Source organism: Capra hircus, chromosome 10 (assembly GCF_001704415.2).
Source record: "Capra hircus breed San Clemente chromosome 10, ASM170441v1, whole genome shotgun sequence".
NCBI classification, from domain to species: Eukaryota; Metazoa; Chordata; class Mammalia; order Artiodactyla; family Bovidae; genus Capra; species Capra hircus.
The window spans coordinates 64,929,842-64,942,297 of record NC_030817.1 but is presented as its reverse complement, the minus strand read 5'-3'; the positions used below and the strand labels follow the sequence as shown (position 1 = coordinate 64,942,297).

Genomic DNA, 12,456 nt, shown 5'->3' with positions numbered 1-12,456 from the left:
TTTGTGGAATCTCCCCCATTGTTTTTCTAGTCTCTCTTTTATTAAATTCCACTGTAATCTTTCTTATTTCCTTCCTTCTGCTTGCTTAAGGTTTAATTTGTTCTTCTTTTTCTAGTGTCATAGGTAGAAGGTTAGGCTGTTTATTGAAAATCTTTCTGGTTTCATGATGTAAGTGTTCACTGCTATAAATTTCTTTCTAAGTACTATTCAAGATGTACCTTATAACTTTAGGTATCTTGTGATGATGAAGTTTTAACTAAGCAATTGGTAGAACCAGTTTTGAATCTCAGAAGGTAGGGTCATTAATGCCATATATTATGCAGGACAACCTATTATTTTTCTTTGAAGGAGACACATTACTGCTGGAAAGAAAAAAAGCATTAAGTCAAATTTCAACTCTGCCACTTAATAATTATGGGACTTTGATCAAATCTTGGTTTCCTCAACAGAGCTACTGAAAAAAGTTAAATGAGATAATATATTTATAAAGCATTTTCTTGATTAACTATTCAGTGTTCATTCCTCCCTGCTAACAGCACCCAAATTTCCCTTTGGAAATGATCTTCCTCTGTCTCAATGGATTTGATTTACTCAGGCAAGGTGGGACATTAATTGCTCTAAGCCAAACAGAATAATCTAGAAATTGAGATCAAGTTCAGCTGGTAAAGAATCCACCTGCGACGTGGGAGACCTAGGTTCAATCCCTGGGTTGGGAAGATCCTCTGGAGAAGGGAACGGCTCCCATTTCGGTATTCTAGCCTGGAGAATTCCATGCACTGTGTAGTCCACGGGGTCACAAAGAGTCGGACATGACTGAGCAACTTGCACTTTCACTTCACTTGATGATGGAAAGAAAACTAGATATTCAAGACTGAAGACAATCAATGCATGATATTACTCTAATAAGTATAATTATTTCCGGGATGTTATAATCAGAGCAAAACTCAATACCTTCATATAATTACAAGAAGAGATATTATATTTGAATATAGGCCCCTTCCAGTTGCTATGGGCAATCGTCTCTCAACTGTGAAAGAAACCAACATGAGGATAAAGTTCACAATATGGAAGAGAAAACTGCAGGGAAAAAGAGTGTCAGATGGACAGTCATATGCAAAGGAATGAAAAGCAGACTCAATCTTATACCATATACAAAAATCAACTACCAAAAATCAACAATCCATCAAAATGGATTAAATACTTGACCGTAAGACTTGAAACCACAAAACTCATAGAACAGATCACAAGGGGTAAGTTGCTTGACATCAGCCTTGGAGATGACTTTTTTGACAACAAGGGCAAAGATGGCAAATGCAAAAATAAACAAGTGGGATTACATTAAATCAAAATGTTTCTGCACAGCAAAGGAAACCACTAAAATATAACTACATCATATATTACCTCTGAATCTTTCAGCTTGGCATGGAAGAAAACTGCATGTGCTCAAGACTGCTTGATTAAATATTAACTTTTTCACCTGCCAGGTAGTTATTTAATCTCTACAAGCCACATGAAGAGTAACAACAGCACTTATGTCAAAGAGTTATTGCACAAGTGGAATCAGCTAAATAAGGTATTTCTAATACTTAATATACTGCCTGGTACAGAATAAATACTCAATATATGCTCCCTATTACTATCACTAAAGCTTAGTAATTTTGACCACTAATTTTGGAAGGAGATATATATAAACTCAAATCTTGGCTCTACTGACCAGGCTCACCTAGCATGTGCCTCTCTCTGATACCATCTATTCTGTCATATCTGACTGTAATTCAGTGGACCAGGCCAAGCATGTCCTCTAATGTCACTGCCCACACACTAGCCATTAGATAATCTCCCTAAAATAACTGTTTTTATCATCTGCCTACTCAAGAAACCATAAACAATAATGCCTGAAGAGATCAGATTAAAATGGTGAGCCTGGATTTCAAGATTCATTCTATGTTACTTACCAAACCTCATTTCCTTCAGTTTAACATACATTATACACTCTGATGAAGTTTGTTTCTTTTTTTATTCTCCCTCACAAATGTTCTACCTTATTTTTTGTTCACATTATTTCTCTCAACCTCATCTCCTCAAATTAAATGCAACTCTTAAAATCTAAATATCCCTATAGGAGGTAATATCAGCAAATTAATAACTCAGGATCAGATTTTCAGATATTTAGAAAGTCAGTCACCTAGCCAGGCACTGAGGGGGAAAAAAACAAACAAGAAAATTAAAATAAGAGTGCCCTAGAGTTAAACACATAGAGTAGAGTCTGGTGCACAGATGGAACTAGAGGAAGAAGAGAAGTCAGCAAGTCAGCACTGATCACTAGGAACCATAGGTTGTTGACCACAAGAAAATACAGGATGGAAATACATTAACAAACCAATTTTAACTTTCTGCTTATGTGTCTCCTCTGCTAAAACACAAAAGGAAGTCTGAACATAGAAGCCAGATCTTTACTAGCCACTGAAAACATCACCACTAAGGCTTTCTCTTAATCTTCTCGCTCTTGACTACTCTAACCCTACAGGGAATGCTTGTGGTCTGTCACCAAGCTCTGTGCAAAAGAGAAACAATCAGTGATATCTCCAGCCAAAAAAGACCATAATTAATGTCTTAATTTAGACAGGTAATATCTAAAGATATTATAGGCAAGGTAGGACCTCACTAGTTAAACACAAATTTTAACTGTGATATAGAAAGGATTTCTATTTATCTAAGGGAAGTAGTAACTTAACTATATACTTTTTGTTCTTAAAGGAAGAGATATGCTATATGCTTAATGAAATGCACATAACCTAAAGAATATTTTTGTTCTTACGATTTCAGATGATCATCTACTACTTTTGGTTTCAATTCAAGAGCTTAAAACTTCAGCAGGTGGTGGTGTGGTGGTCTACACCTTAATGTTAATTTTTTTTTTTTTTAGTTACTAGATTTCTTTGGAGTCCTAACGTATTTTAGAAATTTAAAAACTGAACAGATCACAAATGGTGCAGTGGATTAACAATAAAAATAATCTGAAATCTTAAAGGGTAGATGGCATCCACTTCACTACATCAGATTGTACTTTTCTCCCTACTTCTCAATAAAATTTTTTTTTAAATTTTTTAATTGGAGAAAAATTGCTTTACAATGCTGTGTTGGTTTCTACTGTACAACAACACAAATCAGTTATAATTATACATATATCATCTCGCTTTTGAGTGTCCCTTCCTTCCCCCCATCCCAGCCCTCAAGGTCATCACAGAGTACCAGGCTGGGCTCCCTGTGAATCCTAGTGTTAAATATTAATATCATGCAAAAAGTAAGTAATTTTAAATGACTTGCTACTACAGGAAAGTAAATCTATCAAAAGGGGCATCAATCATTTTTCTTTTTAAATAAAAAAGCCATTTAGTAATAAAGTGAAAAGCCGAGCTAAAAGTATCCCTAACCCACTAAATGGGGATGCTCTGGAATTCACAGAACAAATTCCAGGTCACTTACAAATTAGCAAATAAGGGGATTCTGCAACGCTGGACAATTAGACTCCTAAGAGCACAACAAAATTACCTTCCTTATCCATCTATCATTTACTCCTCATATTTACCCACTCCTCACCAAAAACAAACCAAATCGACCCTAATAATAACTCATGAAATATTCACACCAATGGGAGATAGAAAAATACATGGTATAGGTCCTATCCTCAAAGAATTTACAATCTTATTGAAAGCAATAAATGTAAGACCAATATGGGCAGTACAACATCAAATTATAGCTTATAAAAACAAAGAATAAGCATTACAGAGAAAGCAAGAAATTAGATGAGAATGCATCACGGAGCATGAAGCTTGGCTGAGTTAACTTGACAGTGATATAAAAAGACAGGAGGGTGTCTTCTAAGCCAGGTCCCACAGGAAAATAACTGAGACAAGAAGTCTAAGGAATAAAGCTCCTACCAGCGTTCATGAGGATGCCCATCTAATAACCCTTAGGTTCTCGGTAGCTCATCAGGAGCCAAAGGCAAAAGAAGTTTCTAGACTCTTCAGTCCAGATAGTCATCACAGGGAATTTCATCATTTAAACAAGACTATCCTACCACAATGGCCAACTTAAAACTAGCAGGCTTTTATGATTCTAATGGAAAAAAAAATGAGCATGATTTCCTCATCCTATTTTTTAAATGTACTAAAGTAAAAGAAAAATATATAAACAAACATATGTTTTAAAAAGGAGAGAAAAGATAAAGAATTAGGAGACCACTACCCCAGGTGGCTCAGTGGTCAAGAATCCACCTGCCAGTGCAGGATATGTGGGTTCAACCCCTGGGTTGGAAAGATGCCTAGGAGAAGGAAAGAGCAACTCACTCCAGTATTCTTGCCACGAGAACCCCATGAACAGTATGAAACTGCAAAAAGATATGACACCAGAAGATGGGCCACTCAGCTTGGAAGGTGTCTGATATGCTACTGGAGAAGAGCAGAGAGCAATTACTAACAGCTTCAAAAAGAATGAAGCAGCTGGGCCAAAGCAGAAATGACACTCAGTTGCGGACATGTCTAGTGGTGAAACTAAAGTCCAATGCTGTAAAGAGCAACACTGCATAGGAAGCTTTAATGTTAGGTCCATGAATCAGGGAAAACTGGATGTAGTCAAGCAGGAGATGGCAAGAATGAACATCGACATCTTGGGAATCAGTGAACTAAGATGGACGAGAATGGGTGAATTTAATTCAGATAACCATTACATCTACTGTGGGTAAGAATCCCTTAGAAGAAATGGAGTAGGCCTCATAGCCAACAAAGAGTCTGAAATGCAGCAGTTGGCCTTGGAGGACAAAATGATGCAGGGCAAAAATGGTTTTGTCAAGAGAACACATTGGTCATAGCAAACAATCTTTTCCAACGGCACAAGAGATGATTCTACACATGGACGTCACAGATGGTCAATATCCAAATCAGATTGATTCTATTCTTTGCAGCCGAAAATGGAGCAGCTCTACAGAGTCAGCAAAAACAAGACCTGGAGCTGACTGTGGCTTAGATCATGAACTCCTTATTGCAAAATCCAGGCTTAAATTGAAGAAAGTAGGAAAACCAATAAGCCATTCAGTATGACCTGAATCAAATCCCTTATGATTATACAGTGGAGGTGATAAATAGATTCAAGGGATCAGATCTGTTAGACAAAGTATCTGAAGAACTATGGACAGAGGTTCATAACACTATACAGGAGGCAGTGACCAAAACCATCTCAAAGAAAAAGAAATTCAAGAAGGCAAAGTGGGCTATCAGAGGAGACTTTGCAAATAGCTGAGGAAAGAAAGAAGAGAAGCAAAAAGCAAGGAAGATATACAATTGAATGCAGAGTTCCAGAGAAGAGCAAGGAGAAATAAGAGGGACTTCTGAACAGTGTGAAGAAATAGAGGAAAACAATAGAATGGGAAAGACAATAGATCTCTTCAAGAAAACTAGAGTTATCAAGGGAACATTTCATGCAAGGATGGACATGATAAAGGACAGAAATGGTAAGGACCTAACAGAGGCAGAAGAGATTAAGAAGACATGCCAAGAATACACAGAAGAACTATACAAAAAAGGTCTTAATGACTTGGATAACCATGATGATGTGGTCACTCACCTAGAGTTAGACATCCTGGAGTGTGAAGTCAAGCGGGCCTTAGGAAGCATTACTACAAGCTAGTGGAGGTGATAGAATTCCAGCTGAGCTATTTCAAATCTTAAAAGATGATGCTGTTAAAAAGTGCTGCACTCAATATGTCAGCAAATATGAAAAACTCAACAGTGGCCACAGGATAGGAAAAGGTCAGTTTTCATTCCAATCCCAAAGAAGGGTAGTGCCAAAGAATGTTCAAATTAATGGATAATTGCACTCATTTCTCAGGCTAGTAAGAGACTATGCTTAAAATCCTTCAAGCTAGGCTTCAAAAGTATGTGAACCGAGAACTTTCAGATGTACAAGCTGGGCTTAGAAAAGGCAGAAGAACCAGAGATCAAATTGCCAACAATCGCTGGATCATAGAGAAAGGAAGGGAATTCCAGAAAAACATCTACTTCATTGACTACTTGAAAGTCTTTTACTGTGTGGATCACAACAAATTGTGGAAAATTCTTAAAAAGATGGGAATACCAGACCACCATACCTGTCTCCTGAGAAAGCGGTATACAGGCCAAGAAGCAACAGTTAGAACCGAACATGGAACAGACTGCTTCAAAACTGGAAAGGAATAGGACAAAACTGTATATTGTCAACCTGTTTATTTAACTTATATGCAGAGTACATCATGCAAAATGCTGGGCTGGATGAATCACAAGCTGGAATCAAGACTGCTGGGAGAAATATCAACAACCTCAATTATGCAGATGATACCATTCTAACTACAGAAAGTGAACAGGAATTAAAGAGCCTCTTAAGGGTTAAAGAGGAGAGTGAAAAAGCTGGCTTAAAACTCAACATTCAGAAAACTAAGATCATGGCATCAAGTCCCATCACTTAATGGCAAATAGATGGGGAAGAAGTGGAAGCAGAGACAGATTTCATTTTTGGGGGCTCCAAAATCCCTGCAGACAGTGACTACAAGATACTTGCTCCTTGGAAATAAAGTGTGAAAGTGAAAGTCGCTCAGTCGTGTCCAACTGTTTGCCGTCCCGTGGAGTGGTCCATGGAATTCTCTAGGCCAGAATACTGGAGTGGGTAGCTTTTCCCTTCTCCAGGGGATCTTCCCAACCCAGGGATTGAACCCAGGTCTCCTGCATTACAGGCAGATTCTTTACCAGTTGAGCCACAGGGAAGCCCAAGAATACCAGAGTTGCTAGCCTATCCCTTCTCCAGCAGATCTTCCTGACCCAGGAACTGAAAAAGGGTCTCCTGCATTGCAGGCAGATTCTTTACCAACTGAGCTATCAGCAAAAGACGCTTGCTCCTTGGAAGGAAAGCTATGACAAACCTTGACAACATATTAAAAAGCAGAGACATCACTTTGCCAATTAAGGTCTATATAGTCAAAGCTATGGTTTTTCCAGTAGTCATGTATGGATGTGAGAGTTGGACCATAAAGAAGGCTGAGCATCAAAGACTTCATGCTTTTGAACTGTGGTGCTGGAGAAGATCTTAAGAGTTCCTTGGACAGCAAGGAGATCAAACCAGTTAATCCTAAAGGAAATCAACCCTGAACATTCACTGGAAGGATTGATGATGAAGCTCTAATACTTTGGTCACCTCATGAGAAGAGCCCACTCATGGGAAAAGATCCTGATGCTGGGAAAGACTGAAGGCAAAAGGAGAAAAGGGTGGCAGAGGATGAGATGTTTAAATAGCATAACCAACTCAATGGACATGAGTTTGAGCAAACTCAGGGAGATAGTGAAGGACAGGGAAGCCTGGCATGCTGCAGTCCATGGGGTCACAAAGAGTCAGACGTGACTTTGCAACTGAAGAAAAACAAAATGGCTAATGATTCTAAGCATCTTTTGCTGAGCTGATTTTCCACTCTATATCCTCTCCCAAAGCCTATTGGATTTTTAATTGGATTATTTTCTTATTGTTGAGTTTTGAAGTTTTTAAATATTCAGAATATAAGTCCTTTGCAGATACGTGATTTGCAAGTATTTTCTCCTGGTCTATAATCTGTCTTTTCATTCTCTTAGTAGTGTCTCTTCACAAGCAAATTACTTAATTTGATTCAGTCCAATTCATCAGCTTCTTCTTTTCAATCATGATTTTGGTGTCATGTGAAAGAACTTCTTGCCTATAGCCAGCTCACAAAGATTTTCTGTGTTCGCTTCTAAAAACTGTATAGGTTTATATTTCACATTTGGATGTGTGGTGCTTTTCAAGTTCATTTATGTATAATGTGTGTAGTTTAGGTCAAGGTTCACTGTTTTGGTATTTGGATGTCCCACTGTTCTAACACCATTTATCAAAAGTACTATTATTTTTCCACTTTGCAACTTTGTTAAACATTATTGGCCACATTTATATGAGTCTACTGCTGGAATCTATTCTAGTTTGGTGATCTGTATGTCTATTCCTTCACCACAGTCTTGACTGCGGTAACTTTGTACTAAATTTTAAAATCATGTAGCTTGATTTTTCCAACATTTTTCTTTTTTTAAATTGTTTTAGATATTCTAGGTCCTCTGCCTTTCTATAAAAATTCTAAAATCGGTTTCTTTATCATGACAACCAGTGTTGTTATTGTTATTGCTTCAAATCTATAAATCAACTTGAGGAAAATTGATGTCTTAAGTATAGTGAATTCTCCAATTCATGAATACAACATGTCTTTCTATTTATTTAAATTTTCTTTTTAAAAAATAAATTAGGAGGGGACATATGTATACCTATAGCTGATTCATGTTGATGTTTGGCAGAAACCAACACAATATTATAAAGCAATTATCCTCAATTAAAAATAAATAAATTTTTAAAATAAATAAAAACTAAAGAAGTTTTAAAAATAAGGATTTTACATTTTCACCATAAAGCTCTCATACATATTTTGCTATATTGATACCTAAGTATTTCATTTTGGGAGAGCTACTATAAATGGATTTTTAAATATTCCATTTTAAATTATTTATTGCTAGTACACAGAAATATGATTGATTGTGTGTGAGCTGACCTTCAACCATTTATTAAACTCATGTATTCCAGTTAATTTTTTCTGGATTCCTTGGGATTTTATAAATATATAATCATGCTATCTGCATAAATAGAGAGTTTTATTTCCTCCTTTCTAATCAGTATGTCATTATTTCTTCAAATATTTTTGCCATACCAGAACCATTATCTGCACATTCTGGGTCTCTGACAACACAAATGTCAGACCTTATAAGAGTTTCAAGATTTCTGAGGTGCTTATTTATTTTTTTCTCTGTTCTTCACATTGGATCATTTCTATTTATTTAACTTCACTGACTTATTATGTCATGTCCTCTCTGCTATTCAGCCAGTTCAGTGAGCTTTTCATTTCCATTATTATATTTCTCAGTTCTAAAATTTCCATTTAGTTCTTCTTTACATCTTCTATTTCTTTGCTGAGACTATCTTCCCACTCATTCCTAGAATATGGTCATAATATCTGATTTTAAGTTTTTTTGAGATAATTTTAACATCTGTGATCCTGGCACTGGTATCTCTTTTCTGCCTTTTCCCAAGTGAGTGCAGATTTCACAGGTTCTTTTTAAGCTGAGTAATCCAAGATTGTATTCTGGACATTTTGAATATAATCTTATGAGAATCTGGCTCCTATTTAAGTCCCACCAAGAGTGCTGGTGTTTGTATTTTAGCCAGTAATTGACCCAGCTGGGTTCACACTTCAAGTTCTGACCATCCTTCTGTAGCCTGCATTTCCAATATCAGTTTAGTGTGCAAAGCCTTTGAAGTCATACTGAGTGTGTTCCATAACTGTCCCACGCAGTGTCCAGTTTGGGGCTTGGGAGTGGTCTATCCCATAATTTGGTCCTCCATGTGCTGTTCAGGATCACACTCAAGCACGCACAGCTTGGAAGTCAGCTCAGGAGTCTGTGAGCAATTTTAAGTGGTCACTTTCCCAAGCTTCTCATTCACCTGCAATTCTCTGGATTCCTGGGGCTTCCCTTTTTCAGCCTTCCTGCAGAAAGCTGGGGCTTCATTAGCCCCATTCTTCCATATACTTCCCATAACCATGCCCACATCAGGGCCAAGCAACAGAAGAGCAAAGGGAAACGAAAGCAGTGGGACTTGCCCCACTCTCTTGAGACCACAGCTCCTCCAATCTGAGAGGCAGGTTCCTATCCTTCTGAGATTCAGGCTCCTGCCTGCCCCACTGATGCCACTGCCCAGGGTTGCTGGAGGCCTGGGGTGCAAGAGAATGAAGAAAAAGGGGGGAAAAAAAGAAAAAAGAGAAGAATGTGGGATTGCCACATTCTGAGTATTAGGAGACGTCTTTCCTCTTCCTTGGGTCAAAACTAATGGGATTCTCCTGGTGCTTTTTCTGTCCATGTTAATAATGCTCACGTCCAAGTTTCAGGATACATTAAGTTCAGGCTGGGGCATACTGGAAGAAAAAAAATGGTAAACTCACCGACGGTTCAGTAGTACTTTGAATTCTGGTCTTCTTCCCCAATCTGCCTCCTACTATTTATTTTTCAGAGTCCTCAAATAGCCACTCCAAGCATTCTGTCCAGGTCTTACAGCTGCATTCAGTGGGAAAGACAGGGTGAAGTGTGCTTACTCCATCTTATCTGGAACCAGAACCTGGACTACTGCTTCTCATAACAAACTTTGTAGAACTGATTGACTCAACTACTTGTTAAATTTGATCATAAGAAATTATAATTTTAAAATAAATAAATCCTGTAATAATCTTACTGAGGAAAAGGGAACAAGCAACTTAACAGGATCACATTATTTTAAGCATATATACTTTTGGCTATTCAATTATCAGGAAAAAAGTAAAGTTCTTAATTATACTTTGCTTTACTTCTTTAAATCTTATTTTACCTGTGGATTTTTGTGATTACTAGGACTGTTATAAAATTTTTAAAAGAAGGAAAAAAAAAGATTTATTGAAAGTATGACTCAGAGGAAGCCAAGTGCACTTGAGAAGCTATAAAGTGTTAAAGAAATTGAAAAATAGTTCAGGATGACCAACACTAAGTGTAAGCCCAACAGTTTCAAGAAAACAGTATAGAAAAGCAGGCAGATATCAATTCAAGGTTTTGTATGCCATGTTAAAGTGGGTATAAAGAAAGTAAAGGAAGGCCCTTAAGTGTTTTAGCAATGGCTAGGGAGTGACATGATTTTCTTGAAGGATTACTCCTCTGAGGAACATAAAAGTGCATAGAAAATGAATCTTATTATCTGACTCTAAGGGGGGGGTCTCATCAAGTTGGAGAACAGTATATACAGTATGATTCCACATGTGGTTGGGGGTTATGGGTAGGGAGGGAGATTTTATACACACACATGCACATACAGACATGCACGCACACATACAATGTTACGATACATGTCATATATAATCAAATGATTATATATATAAATTATATATCATATATATCCTTAAATCGTATGATTGAAAGTGAAAGTGAAGTCGCTCAGTCGTGTCCGACTCTGCGACCCTGTGGACTGTAGCCCACCAGGCTCCTCCGTCCATGGGATTCTCCAGGCAAGAATACTGGAGTGGGTTGCCATTTCCTTCTCCAGGGGATCTTCCCGACCCAGGGATCAAACCCAGGTCTCCCGCATTGCAGGCAGATGCTTTAACCTCTGAGCCACCAGGGAAGCCAAATCATATGATGATATTAATTTGTATCTTATTATGATTCTATATAATATATATGTATATATTCATGTATGTAGACAAATGGATAGATTAAATATGTATTGAATGTTTCTGGAAAAAAAAACAAGAAACCAGTAATAGTGGTTAGAGAGGAGAGTGAAAGGGCTAAGGGAAAAAGACTTTTACTTTTTGCAGTATTCTTCTGTTTGATTTTAAATTCTTTTACCATGATCATTTACACTTTTAAAAAGGGTTGTAAAAAAAAAATAGAAGGAGAACATATGCAAAAGTTAGATATGATATAGATATAAGACATTAAAGTAAGATATGTATGAGCCTAGCATTCAGTAGCACTGTTCCTAGCATATAGTAAGCACTCAAACACAGTTACAGATCTTCTTACAAATAATGTTATTAATCATTTATAAAGAAGGGTTACAACAGAAAACAGCTGATTTTAATTACACTACACTGTACTGCACAAATTTACCAGGTATTTTCAAGCATTTAGAAATTTGAAAAAAGATAAAGAATGGATTTTAAAGATATTTTTTATTATCATTTAATTATACTTTTGCTATAAAAAGAAACGTTTGCATATTTTTCTCAATTTCTTAAGCACTGAAGGGTATAAAGGGAAGAGTCTCTCCTTTCCTGGTCCCTCTAATTCCAATACACAAACATAGCCATTCCCAATGGCTCAATGGCTTCTTGAGTTCTATACAACTGCAGACTTTCTTTGTGCATATAAAGCACATATAAAGATGTATATTTCTATATATTATATTATCTTTCAAGGAAATTAATCTCTGCTCCTTTAAATAATCTAGACCTACTCTATTTCTTAAACCCGAATAGAGTAAATGAATAAACAAATCCTTAAAATGCCAGATGAAGCTAAATCTTCCAAGTTGGGATATACTTAAATGGACAGGTTGAATAGTTGAAGTTCTCAATGACCTCCTAACACCCCTGGATAGGAAAGATAAACCTTAACTAGGGCAAACAAAAGTTACTTTAAGGGGAAAAAATTACTAGATAAAATGAACAAAATGGCAGATGAAAGGTTTTTAAGAGATTAAAAGATGTAATGAGGGGTAACTTGTTATCTCTAATCTTTAGGTCCCAGAGTCTGACTACTATACTCTCTCACAAAAGAAGTTATTTGAGATCTTCTAACATAC

General features: G+C 36.9%; 1 protein-coding gene across 2 annotated transcripts in view; it reads right to left on the bottom strand.

The window, feature by feature from the left end:
• The window catches only part of TTBK2 (tau tubulin kinase 2), a 123,417-nt gene that overhangs the window by 66,536 nt on the left and 44,425 nt on the right, over window positions 1-12,456 (bottom strand). The window contains exon 2 of one of the 2 annotated variants that reach the window (XM_018054384.1): window positions 10,070-10,181. The exons of the other annotated variant lie outside the window; for it this stretch is intronic. The gene's annotated coding sequence lies outside the window, so the exon portion shown is untranslated. The remainder of the gene's footprint in view (window positions 1-10,069; window positions 10,182-12,456) is intronic. 2 annotated transcript variants of the gene reach the window in all.